Raw genomic sequence first — 13,262 nt, 5'->3', positions numbered from 1 at the left:
GAGAATAACAAAATTGCATTTTATCCATGGGTAGCAGAGTCAATAGCTGTGAAAAAGTTTTGAGTGCCTATTATATGTCAGACACCTGTGAAGTAATGTATGTGAATGATCTCACCTAATGTTATAGCAAACTAATAATGAGGTGGAGACTATTATAATTGCCATTTTACAGATGTGAAAACTGAGGCTAAGAGAAGTTAAGTAATAGACTAATGTCAAATAGCCAAGCCATATTAAAACCCAAGTGGCTTTACCCCATGAGTCATTCATCCCTTCAACAAATTTATCCATTGAATGAGTATTTATTAGACACCTATTACATGCCACATACTACTCTAGCCACTGGAAATATAATGACAATTGAGACAAATTCCCTACCCTCACGGAGCTCATGTTCTAGTGCAGAAGAAAGAAAATTAATGAATAAAAATATTTCTAATATAATAAACAGTATTAAAGGATAAAAGTGATAGTGTGTATTGGGTACAGCTTAACAAGATAGAATGGTCACAAAAGGCATCTTTTCAGAGGCATCTTTGTAATAATACCAGACCAAAGGTAGGAAAGTAGCCAGGCACACATTTGCAAGGAAAGAGTCCCCAGGTGGTGAAATGCCTACAGTGAAGGCTTATCACATTAAAGGAATGGGAAGGAGGCAAATGGGACTATAAGTTGAGAGAGGAATGGTGGGAAATGTAGTGAAAAAAGGTTCCCAGGGGCATATCTTGCAGAACGCTGTGGAATATTTTATTCTGAGGCTGATCAGGAGCCTTGGAAGGTTCTGAGCTGGGGAGGGGATGATTTGTCTGATATGGGGGGATCAGACTTCAGAGATGAGCTCAGTCAGAAAGGAAGGAGGGAGATGGTCAGGAGACCACTGCAAGAGCTCAAACTAGACATGTGGTGGTGGCAGAAGTGGTGAGAAGTGATTGAATTCAGGATATGCTTCAGAGAGAACCCAGGGATTTGCTCAAAGATTGCATATGCAGTGTGAATCAAGGATGACAGTGATGCTTGTTAACTATTATAGTGTACCCTCTCCATGTGCTCGCCAAGGAGGCATGAATATTACTATTTCCACCTTCCAGGAAAAGGGAATGAGAATTGAGAGAAAGACCCTCTCTAGAGATGAGCAAACTGCTGTCTCTAGAAAAGCCAATAAATGAGTAGCCTTCCCAGCAGTAGTGTCTTAGTATGGTGATAAGAAAACTCAAAGTTGTTATAGTACAAGGAAAATTAGACCAAGTGTCAGGAGAAGTAGCTCCAATTCTGACTCGGTCACTTAAGGAGAGTGTGACCCCAGCCAGATGCATGAGCCCTCTGGTTTCATTTACTTTAACTATGAAATGGGCATAAGAATTAATGTCCTACATACACATGAGGTTGTTATGAAGAACAAACTCTAAAACTCTATAGTGTAGGATACTGAAGAACATAAGAATTCTTCCTTTTTAGATTTAGTAGGTCTATGTCTTGTTAGTCGTGAAGTTAACTTTATTACATCTACTTCATAATCTGAATTTTAATGTATCTGAGATTGGGACTTGTCTGGTGGCTGGAAGGTTGCCCCTTCAGCTACAGGAAAAAAAACACAAAAAAACAAAACCCTCCATACTAATGTTTTTCCATGCACATGTTACTTTATTTCCCTTTCCAAGCCAGGTCAATTGCTCTGTGTTCTAATATCAGCTCTGCCATCTACATCTTCTTGGTAGCATGCAGCTATTTTGCTTATATGAAAAATATGGTTGGAAATTGAAACTAATGGAAATTGCAGTGAAAAGGAAGATAGAATAAACAAAAGACATAAAATGTTCGAGTTTTAAAAGTCAAGTTAGAAGTTTTAAATCAACTTGAGGAATTACAGGCTCCACATTCAAAGAACACTGGGGCTAGGGAATTACACAGTGAGAACACATTAGACAGTCCAGGGATTGTCCACTCAAGCACTCAGGAATCTGAGTGTTTCCTGATTTATGAAACCAACTCACAACCTAAACCCATTAAAATATCAGATATGATTCACTTTCCATCTCACAAGTAACTGACATTCATAGCAATTCCTAGGAAGTCCACACCAGTGCATAAGTCCAGTGGACTGACTTCCTTCTCCATAATTCTCAGTGGCGTACACTTCTTCTTAGAACTCGCACTATATGACACTGCCTTCATATTTGGAGTTTGTTGATATAGTTTTCCTAAAATTTAAAGGGTTGGAGATAGGTCATCTTGGTCCCTGCACTTTTAGACTTACTGTTTGTACCCCAACAATTTTGTGAAGCAGTTACTAGCAGAGAAAAAAGGAATGATTTTGCTAGCTGTTACTGAAACAAACAGTGAGGACCAGAGAGAAGAGTCCCTGATTTAGGAAACACAATAACCTTTCCATGCCTCCTGATTCTGCGTAGGTTGCTCAGTTCTTCTCATTTCCCAAACTACCTCGCTGGCACTAGCTTCCTCACTTGTCTTCCTACTCATGCCACTGCCATTAAACTACAGCAGGCATTAGCCAGGCTAACACACACACACACAACACAACATACGTGGTGGCGCTGTTATCATAGGGGAAGGAGCTGTGGAGCTTCAAATAAGTTTTAGTTGCAGGTAGGAAAGAAAAAGGTGAGCAGCTTACTCTAAGGACAAATACCCACCGGCCAGGGTGTGGCAGAGAGTGCTAAGGGCCACCCTCTCCATGTGTTCCTCCACATTTCTGACTCCCTTGCAGTTGGATTGGACCAGATAAAGGAGTGTGGCCAAGACAAAAATGGGCAGAGAAGCTGTGTGTCATGTGTCCCGTCTGCCTCTGGAGCGTCCAGCTCAGTCTTCCATGTTCTTTCTTTAGCAGCTGGAACTGAAGGACTGACCTGACAGAGCCACCTGATTCTCCTGTTGGAGAAGAGCTGCCTGACTTCCAGAGGACTTTGTGTGAAAAGAAATAAACTTTTATTGTGTAAATCCATCAACATTTGGGACCTCTTTGTTTCAGTAGGTACTGTTAATTACCCTAAGACAGAATTCTTTTCATGACAAATTATATGTCATCTTGTGGTGTCAGAGCCAGAACCAATAGCTGAAGCACATGAATCTGTAGTGCAAACACAAATAAAAAGTCAGGGTGTAATACACAAATTTAGTTACATGGTAGGAATTACAAGTTGACCAACTTCTATGATGTTTCCCATGCCCCCAGCACCTCCTCCAACTGTTATAACTGCATCATTTTATCTGAATTTATATATTTTGGTCAACAAGTCTCTTTTTAAAAAACACTTGCAGGGAAATTGTTGGTTTTCCATGGCTTAGTGTGACTGACTTGGTTCTGACTGATTTGTTCTTAGCACCTATCTGAGAGCAAATGTACTGAGAAAATAGGAAACTGAGAGATGAAGGAAGGTAGACCATTTAAAACAGCATGGAAATGGCGGGTGAGGTGCCTAAATACAAGTGTCTTAGGAAAGGTTAAGGGTGTAGTAAGACTGCCAGGGTGTCACTAAGTGGAGGGAAGGAGAACAGAGAGGGTTTGTAGAAGGAAGCCCAGGGTAAATCTCACAGGTTTCACATTTTTGCTTAGGGTCATCCCTAAGAAATGGAAAGAGCCATTCTTCTTCCATCTAAGTGTCAAGTTTCCTGATTCCTATTCCCAGGTGGTCTGCCAATGCATGTTGCAGTTCATGCACATAGCGTGAATTAACTAAGCTTCTGTGGGTTAACCTGACACCTAATCGCTAATCAACACACTGTTTCTATGACAGAACACTTACCAAATTTCAAACAAACAGTTCTGGAATACAACTTTTTCATAAAATTTGATATTGTTTATGCATGAAATCAACCCATATACTTCCTTACCACCACTAAGACTAAACGGTTTGGAGGGGAGACCTTAAAGATGGTGGATGATTAAGATGTGGAGATCACCTTCTTCCCCACAAATACATCATACATTAGGTGTTCCTGCAGAACACCTAATGAATGCTGGCAGAAGACCTCAGACTTCCCAAACGTCAAGAAAATCCCCACATACCTGGGTAGGGCAAAAGAAAAAAGAAAAACAGAGACAAAAGAATAGGGACAGGACCTGCACCTCTGGGAGGGAGCTGTGAAGGAGGAAAGGTTTCCACACACTAGGAAACCCCTTCACTGGCAGAGATGGTGGGTGGGCGAGGGGGAAGCTTCGGAGCCACGGAGGAGAGCTCAGCAACAGGGGTGCGGAGGGCAAAGCAGAGAGATTCCCGCACAGAGGTTCCCTGCCCACAAGCACTCACCAGCCCGAGAGGCTTGTCTGCTCACCTGCTGGGGCGGGTGGGGGCTGGGAGCTGAGGCTCAGGCTTCAGAGGTCAGATTCCAGGGAGAGGACTGGTGTTGGCTGTGTGAACACAGCCTGAAAGGGGATAGTGTGCCACAGCTAGCCGGAAGGGAGTCCGGGAAAACTCTGGACCTACCTAAGAGGCAAGAGACCATTGTTTCGGGGTGCGTGAGAGGTGATTCCTTCCCTGTCTGCCCACAGAAGGCAGCACACTGCCTAAATGAGCTCCAGAGATGGGCACGAGCCACGGCTATTAGCTCTGATGCCAGAGACGGGCATGAAACGCTGACGCTACTGCTGTAGCCACCAAGAATCCTGTGTGTAAGCACAGGTCACTATCCATGCACGTCCCCCACCCAACCCCCCTGGAGCCTGTGCAGCCTGTCACTGCCAGGGTCCCGTGATCCACAGACAACTTCCCCAGGAGAACACACCACATGCCTCACCCTGTTGCAACGTCATGCTGGTCTCTGCCACAGCAGGCTCACCCTGCGTTCCAATTATAACTACCGTACCCCTCCCTTCACCCAGCCTGAGTGAGCCAGAGCCCCTTAATCAGCCGCTGCTTTAACCCCATCCTGTCTGGGGAGGAACAGAAGCCTGAGGGAAACCTACATGCAGAGGAGGGGCCAAAAACAAAGCTGAAACCCAGGAGCTGTGTGAACAAACAAGAGAAAGGGAAATTTCTCCATGAAGCCTCAGGAGCAGCGGATTAAATCCCCACAATCAACCTGATGGACCCTGCATCTGTGGAATACCTGAATAGACAATGAATCAACCCAAAATTGAGGCAGTGGACTTTGGGAGCAACTGAAGACTTGGGGTTTGCTGTCTGCGACTGACTTGTTTCTGATTTTAATGTTTATCTTAGTATAGATTTTAGCGGTGTTATCACTGGTGGATTTGTTTATAGGTTTGGTTGCTCTCTTCTTTTTTTATTATTACATTTTTATTTTAATAAGTTTTAAAATAGTTTTATTTTACCTTATTTTATTTTAGTTCTTATTTTATTTAATTTTCTTTGCTTTTGTTTTTTTTGTGTGTGTGTGTGTGGTACGTGGGCCTCTTACTGTTGTGGCCTGACCTGTTGCAGAGCACAGGTTCCGGACGCGCAGGCTCAGCGGCCATGGCTCATGGGCCCAGGCACTCCGCGGCACGTGGGATCTTCCCGGACCAGGGCACGAACCCGTGTCCCCTGCATTGGCAGGCGGACTCTCAACTACTGCGCCACGAGGGAAGCCCTTTATTTAATTTTTAAAATAATAAAAATTATTATTATTTTTTTTCAGTTTTTCTTCTAAGCCACGTGGCTGACAGGGCCTTGGTGCTCTGGTGTGGTGTCAGGCCTGAGCCTCTGAGGTGGGAGAGCTGAGTTCAGGACACTGGACCATCAGAGACCTCCTGGCCCCACATAAAATCATTCGGTGAGAGCTCTCCCAGAGATCTCTGTCTCAATGCTAAGACTAACCTCCAACCAATGGCCAGAAAGCTCCAGTGGTGGATGCCCAACGCCAAACAACTCGTAGGACAGGAACACAATCACACCCATTAGCAGAGAGGCTGCCTAAAATCATACTAATTTCACAGACACCTCAAAACACACCACCAGACGTAGCCCTGCCCACCAGAAAGACAAGATCCAGCACCACTCACCAGAACACAGGCACCAGTCGCCTCTACCAGGAACCCTACACAATCCACAGAACCAACCTTACCCACTGGGGGCAGACACCAGAAACAATGAGAACTGTGAACCTACAGCCTGCAAAAAGAAGACCCCAACACAGTAAGTTAAGCAAAATGGGAAGACAGAGAAATATGCAGCAGATGAAGGAGCAAGGCAAAAACCCACCAGACCAAACAAATGAGGAGGAAATAGGCAGTCTACCTGAAAAAGAATTCAGAATAATGATAGTAAAGATGACCCAAAATTTTGGAAATAGAAACGTTTAACAAGGACCTGGAAGAACTAAAGAGCAAACAAAAAATGATGAACAACACAATAAATGCAATTAAAAATTCTCTAGAAGGCATCAATGGCAGGATAACTGAGGCAGAAGAATGGATAAGTGATCTGGAAATAAAATGGTGGAATAACTACTGCAGAGCAGAATAAAGAAAAAAAGAATAAACAGAATTGAGGACAGTCTCAGAGATCTACGGGACAACATTAAAGACACCAACATTCGAATTATAGGGGTCCCAGAAGAAGAAGAGAAAAAGAAACTGTCTGAGAAAATATTTAAAGAGATTATAGTTGAAAACTTCCCTAACTTGGGAAAGGAAAAGTCAGTCAAGTCCAGGAAGCACAGAGAGTCCCATACAGGATAAATACAAGGAGAAAAACACCAAGACACATATTAATCAAACTATCAAAAATTAAATACAAAGAAAAAATATTAAAAACAGCAAGGGATAAGCAACAATTAACATACAAGGGAATCCCCATAAAGTTAACAGCTGATCTTTCAGCAGAAACTCTGCAAGCCAGAAGGGAGTGGCAGGACATATTTAAGAGTGATGAAAGGGAAAAACCTACAACCAAGATTACTCTACCCAGCAAGGATCTCATCAGTTTGATGGAGAAACTAAAACCTTTACAGACAAGCAAAAGTTAAAAGAATTCAGCACCACAAAACCACCTTTATAACAAATGCTAAAGGAATTTCTCTAAGTGGGAAACAGAAGAGAAGGAAAAGACCTACAAATACAAACCCAAAACAATTAAGAAAATGGTAATAGGAACAGATATCAATAACTACCTTAGATGTAAATGGATTAAATGCTCCAACCAAAGACACAGACTGGATGAATGGATACAAAAACAAGACCCATATCTATGCTGTCTACAAGAAACCCACTTCAGACCTAGGACACATACAGACTGAAAGTGTGCGGATGGAAAAAGATATTCGATGCAAATGGAAATCAAAAGAAAGCTGGAGTAGCAATTCTCATATCAGACAAAATAGACTTTAAAATAAAGACTATTACAAGAGACAAAGGACAGTACATAATGATCAAGGGATCAATCCAAGAAGAAGCTATAACAATTGTAAATATTTATGCACCCAACATAGGAGCACCTCAGTACATAAGGCAAATGCTAACAGCCATAAAAGGGGAAATCGACAGTAACACAATCATAGTAGGGGATTTTAACACCACACTTTCACCAATGGACAGATCATCCAAAATGAAAATAAATAAGGAAACACAAGCTTTAAATAATACATTAAACAAAATGGACTTAATTGATATTTATAGGACATTCCACCCAAAAACAACAGACTACACTTTCTTCTCAAGTGCTCATGGAACACTCTCCAGGGTAGATCACCTTGAGTCACAAATCAAGCCTTGATAAATTTAAGAAAACTGAAATCTTATCAAGTATCTTTTCCAACCACAACACTATGAGACTAGACAACAATCACAGGAAAAAAACTGTAAAAAATACAAACACATGGAGGCTAAACAATACACTACTAAATAACCAAGAGATCACTGAAGAAATCAAAGAGGAAATAAAAAAAAAACCTAGAAACAAATGACCATGAAAACACTATGACCCAAAACCTATGGGATGCAGCAAAAGCAGTTCTAAGAGGGAAGTTTATAGCAATACAATGCTACCTCAAGAAACATCTCAAATAAACCACTTAACCTTACACCTAAAGCAATTGGAGAAGGAAGAAGAAAAAACACCCAAAGATAGCAGAAGGAAAGAAATCATAAAGATCAGAGCAGAAATAAATGAAAAAGAAATGAAGCAAACAATAGCAAAGGTCAATAAATCTAAAAGCTGGTTCTTTGAGAAGATAAACAAAATTGATAAACCATTAGCCAGACTCATCAAGAAAAAAGGGAGAAGACTCAAATCAACAGAATTCGAAATGAAAAAGGAGAAGGAACAACTGACACTGCAGAGATAAAAAGCTTCATGAGAGATTACTATAAGCAACTCTATGCCAATAAAATGGACAACCTGGAAGAAATGGGCAAATTCTTAGAAAAGTGCAACCTTCAGGGACTGAACCAGGAAGAAATAGAAAATATAAACAGACCAATCACAAGCACTGAGATTGAAACTGTGATTAAAAATCTTCCAACAAACAAAAGCCCAGGACCAGATGGCTTCACAGGCAATTTCTATCAAACATTTAGAGAAGAGCTAACACCTATCGTTCTCAAACTCCTCCAAAATATAGCAGAGGGAGGAACACTCCCAAACTCATTCTATGAGGCCACTGTCACCCTGAAACCAAAACCAGACAAAGATGTCATAAAGAAAGAAAACTACAGGCCATTATCACTGATGAACAAAGAGGCAAGAAACCTCAACAAAATACTAGCAAACAGAATCCAACAGCACATTACAAGGATCATACACAATGATCAAGTGGGGTTTATTCCAGGAATGCAAGGGTTCTTCAATATATGCAAATCAATCAACGTGATAAACCATATTAACAAATTGAAGGATAAACACCATATGATAATCTCGATAGATGCAGAAAAAGCTTTTGAAAAAATTCAACAACGCTTTATGATAAAAACTCTCCAGAAAGTAGGCATAGAGGGAACTTACCGCAACATAATAAAGGCCATATATGACAAACATACAGCCAACATCATTCTCAATAGGGAAAAACTGAAACCATTTCTTCTAAGATCAGGAACAAGGCAAGGCTGCCCACTCTTACAGCTATTATTCAACATAGTTTTGGAAGTTTTAGCCATGGCACTCAGAGAAGAAAAAGAAATAAAAGGAATCCAAATCAGAAAAGAAGTAAAACTGTCACTGTGTGCAGATGACATACTATACATAGAGAATCCTGAAGATGCTACCAGAAACGTACTAGAGCTAATCAATGAATTTGGTAAAGTAGCAGGATACAAAATTAATGCACAGATATCTCTTGCATTCCTATACACTAAGGATGAAAAATCTGAAAGAGAAATTTAGGAAACACTCCCATTTACTATTGAAACTAAAAGAATGAAATATCTAGGAATAAACCTACTTAAGGAGACAAAAGACCTGTATGCAGAAAACTATAAGACACTGATGAAAGAAATTAAAGATGATACAAACAGATGGAGAGATATACCATGTTCTTGGATTGGAAGAATCAACATTGTGAAAATGACTACACTACCCAAAGCAATCTACAGATTCAATGCAATCCCTATCAAACTACCACTGACATTTTTCACAGAACTAGAACAAAAAATTTCACAATTTGCATGGAAACACAAAATACCCCAAATAGCCAAAGCAATCTTGAGAAAGTAAATTGAACTGGAGAAATCAGGCTCCCTGACTTCAGACACTACTGCAAAACTACAGTAATCAAGACCATATGGTGCTGGCACAAAAACAGAAATATAGATCAATGGAAAAGGACAGAAAGCCCAGAGATAAACCCATGCACATATGGTCACCTTATCTTTGATAAAGGAGACAAGAATATCAATGGAGAAGACAACCTCTTCAATAAATGGAGGTGGGAAAACTGGACAGCTATATGTAAAAGTATGAGATTGGAACACTCCCTAACACCATACACAAAAAGTGAACTCAAAATGGATTAAAGACCTATATGTAAGGCCAGACACTATAAAACTCTTAGAGGAAAACATAGGCAGAACATTCTATGACATAAATCACAGCAAGATCCTTTTTGACCCACCTTCTAGAGAAATGGAAATAAAAACAAAAATAAACAAATGGGATCTAATGAAACTTAAAAGCTTTTGCACAGCAAAGAAGACTATAAATAAGACGAAAAGACAACCCTCAGAATGGGAGAAAATATTTGCAAATGAAGCAACTGACAAAGGATTAACCTCCAAAATATACAAGCAGCTCATGCAGCTCAATATCAAAAAAACAAACAACCCAATCCAAAAATGGGCAGAAGACCTAAATAGACATTTCTCCAAAGAAGGTATACAGATTGCCAAAAACTAATGAAAGGATGCTCAACATCGCCAGTCATTAGCAAAATCCAAATCAAAACTGCAATGAGGTATCACCTCACACCAGTCAGAATGGCCATCATCAAAAAATCTACAAACAATACATCCTGGGGGGTGTGGAGAATAGGGAACCCTCTTGCACTGTGCTGGGAATGCAAATTGATGCAACCACTATGGAGAACAGTATGGAGGTTCCTTAAAAAACTAAAAATAGAACTACCATATGACCCAGCAATCTCACTACTGGGCATATACCCCAAGAAAACCATAATTCCAAAAGAGACATGTACCACAATGTTCATTGTAGCACTGTTTACAATAGCCAGGACATGGAAGCAACCTAGGTGTCCACTGACAGATGAATGGATAAAGAAGATGTGGCACATATATACAATGGGATTTTACTCAGCCATAAAAGGAAACAAAATTGAGTTATTTGTAGTGAGGTGGAGGGACCTAGAGTCTGTCATACAGAGTGAAATAGGTCAGACCGAGAAAAACAAATACCGTATGCTAACACATATATATGGAACCAATAAAAGGTTCAGATGAGCCTAGGGGCAGGACAGGAATAAAGACGCAGATGTAGAGAATGGACTTGAGGACATGGTGAGGGGAAAGGGTAAGCTGGGATGACGTGAGAGAGTGGCACTGTTATATATACACTACCAAATTTAAAGCAGATCGCTAGTGGGAAGCAGCCACATAGCACAGGGAGATCAGCTCGGTGCTTTGTGACCACGTAGAGGGATGGGATAGGGAGGGTGGGAGGGAGACGCAAGAGGGTGGGGATATGGGGATATATGTATACATATAGCTGATTCACTTTGTTGTACAGCAGAAACTAACACACCATTGTAAAGCAATTATACTCCAATAAAGGTGTTAAAAATAAATAAATAAATAGTAAAAAGACTAAATGGTTTGTCTTCATTGCAAATGTCTTTGGATGCCCTTTTGAAAATTTACATTTTTTTCCTTCTTTAGGTTGTCCCTAGAATATTTTTTCACCCTGATTTCATCACTTGAATGCATTTTAGAACTTACGTTCTAGAAAGAGACATGATGGAGGAAAAGGCCTGTACCATGGGTCAGAATGTTTTATAGGTTAGCAAAGAAATCAAGTAGTGACACCTAACAAATATCTGATGGAGAAGGAAAAGCTTATCCTTGATAGAACGTCAATGCCAAAATCTCTCTAAGGATTGCTGCCAAGACAGGCAGAAGCTAGTGTAAAAGTTCTTCGGGAATATCTAGGAGGAGTCAAGCAATTTTCATATACTGAGGTGGCACAAGGATAACCGGCACTTGAGAAGCAAGAAAACTGCACGTGAAAGCAACTGGAAAATGCTTCCTCTTGTGTGACTGCTCCACCAGAATCCCCAGAAAGAGCTGCTTTCTATGACTAAAGTCAAATCCAGACAAAAATATAAAGGCACGCTGCAGGAGATGGCAGAGTTGACATGGGGACACCCTTTTCGAAAACTTTCAAACCCACCCACTGCTACATTCATGTTGCTACCATAGGAAGAACCTCATCTCCTTAATGGCAGGAACCCAAGTTTTGAAATGGACAGCACACACCTTTGAGAGAGCCCCCCGCAAACCAAGACTCCATTGTGTTTCTAAGTTCCAGACTTATATGAATAAAAACAGGGCTGGCCCTGAGCAAAGTCAGGAGTTTCTGCTTCCTCAACACTTCTTCCTACCACCTCTTTTGAGCCTGACACAGCACCACCAACCATTTCTCTCACCTAACTGTGAGGGATTCAGTTAGATGCCTCCAGTCATCTGAGGTTTCCACTGCAACACCTGAATATATTTGGGTAAAATTGGCCACATATAGTCAAATATGGGCTATGTACTAAAAGAGGCAACCAAAGAAGATTATTAAACCAAGTTTTACAATTGCCCTGTGAGTGAAATCGTGACACTCGACTGTGTTCTTTATTTACCAGTTTCAACTTCTTCCCTGAATGATAGTTTTAAGAACAATTCAGGAAAGACCTTAGGGCTTTCCTTTGTGTCCAGGACTCTTCTTTTCAAAATAAGCCTTCTCTTTCAAGCATGACACTGATGTGGCAGCTATTAACATCTCTCCATTACTGCCCTTAGAAATAAAACTTTCACATCCCTGGTCTCATTTATTCAGAATACTAGTCGTTGACGTTATTGTGGAAGTGAGAGTTATTCTAATACCTACATTTGTTCAGTTGAAATCCATACATCTTCTGAATGTCATTTCAATTGAACTAAATTAATAAGGTAGGCATTAACTGCTTACAACATGTAAAGAACTGATTTGGGAGAGTGGGATAATATAAAGAAAATATTAGCTCATCTATGCCCTAAAGTAGTTTACATTTGGGGTGACCAGACACACACTAAGCAAATAGTTTACCAACCTAGACCAGCCTGCATTGAACAACATACTCCAAAAGTATTTGTTGAATGAGTGAATGAAGAACAAAGAACTGTTTGAATGAGCAACTCAGATATCAGGGACAGCAGAGAAGTACTTAAGACCTTGTTATCACAGGATAAGTAAACCCAATTATCCAGAATTATGCAAGTGTGTTCCCCTTGCAGAGTACCCTTTCTACCCTAAGAAGTAACTGTGAATCGTTCATGGCTACCTCTATAGGTAGAGACTTAAAGTTGAATGCAGGGAAGTCACATTTCCCCTCCTTTGGCATAGTTCCCATCCTGAATCTATGCTGTCTGCTGAACAAGGCCTTTGGAAACCCCACCACCCCAGATTACTTTTGGGTCCAGAGAAATCTCTTTGTAGTGCATCAGTGTGACTATAAATTGAAGACTAGACAAAATATACAGAGTCCCCTACTCACAATGGTTCAACTTAGGATTTTTCAGCTTCTCAATGGTGGAAAATTGATACATATTCAGTAGAAACCACACTCCAAATTTTGAATTTTGATCTTTTCCTGGGCTAGCAATATATTGTAGGGGA

Source organism: Globicephala melas, chromosome 7 (assembly GCF_963455315.2).
Source record: "Globicephala melas chromosome 7, mGloMel1.2, whole genome shotgun sequence".
In the NCBI taxonomy this organism is placed as follows: domain Eukaryota; kingdom Metazoa; phylum Chordata; class Mammalia; order Artiodactyla; family Delphinidae; genus Globicephala; species Globicephala melas.
This window is presented reverse-complemented; position numbering follows the sequence as displayed.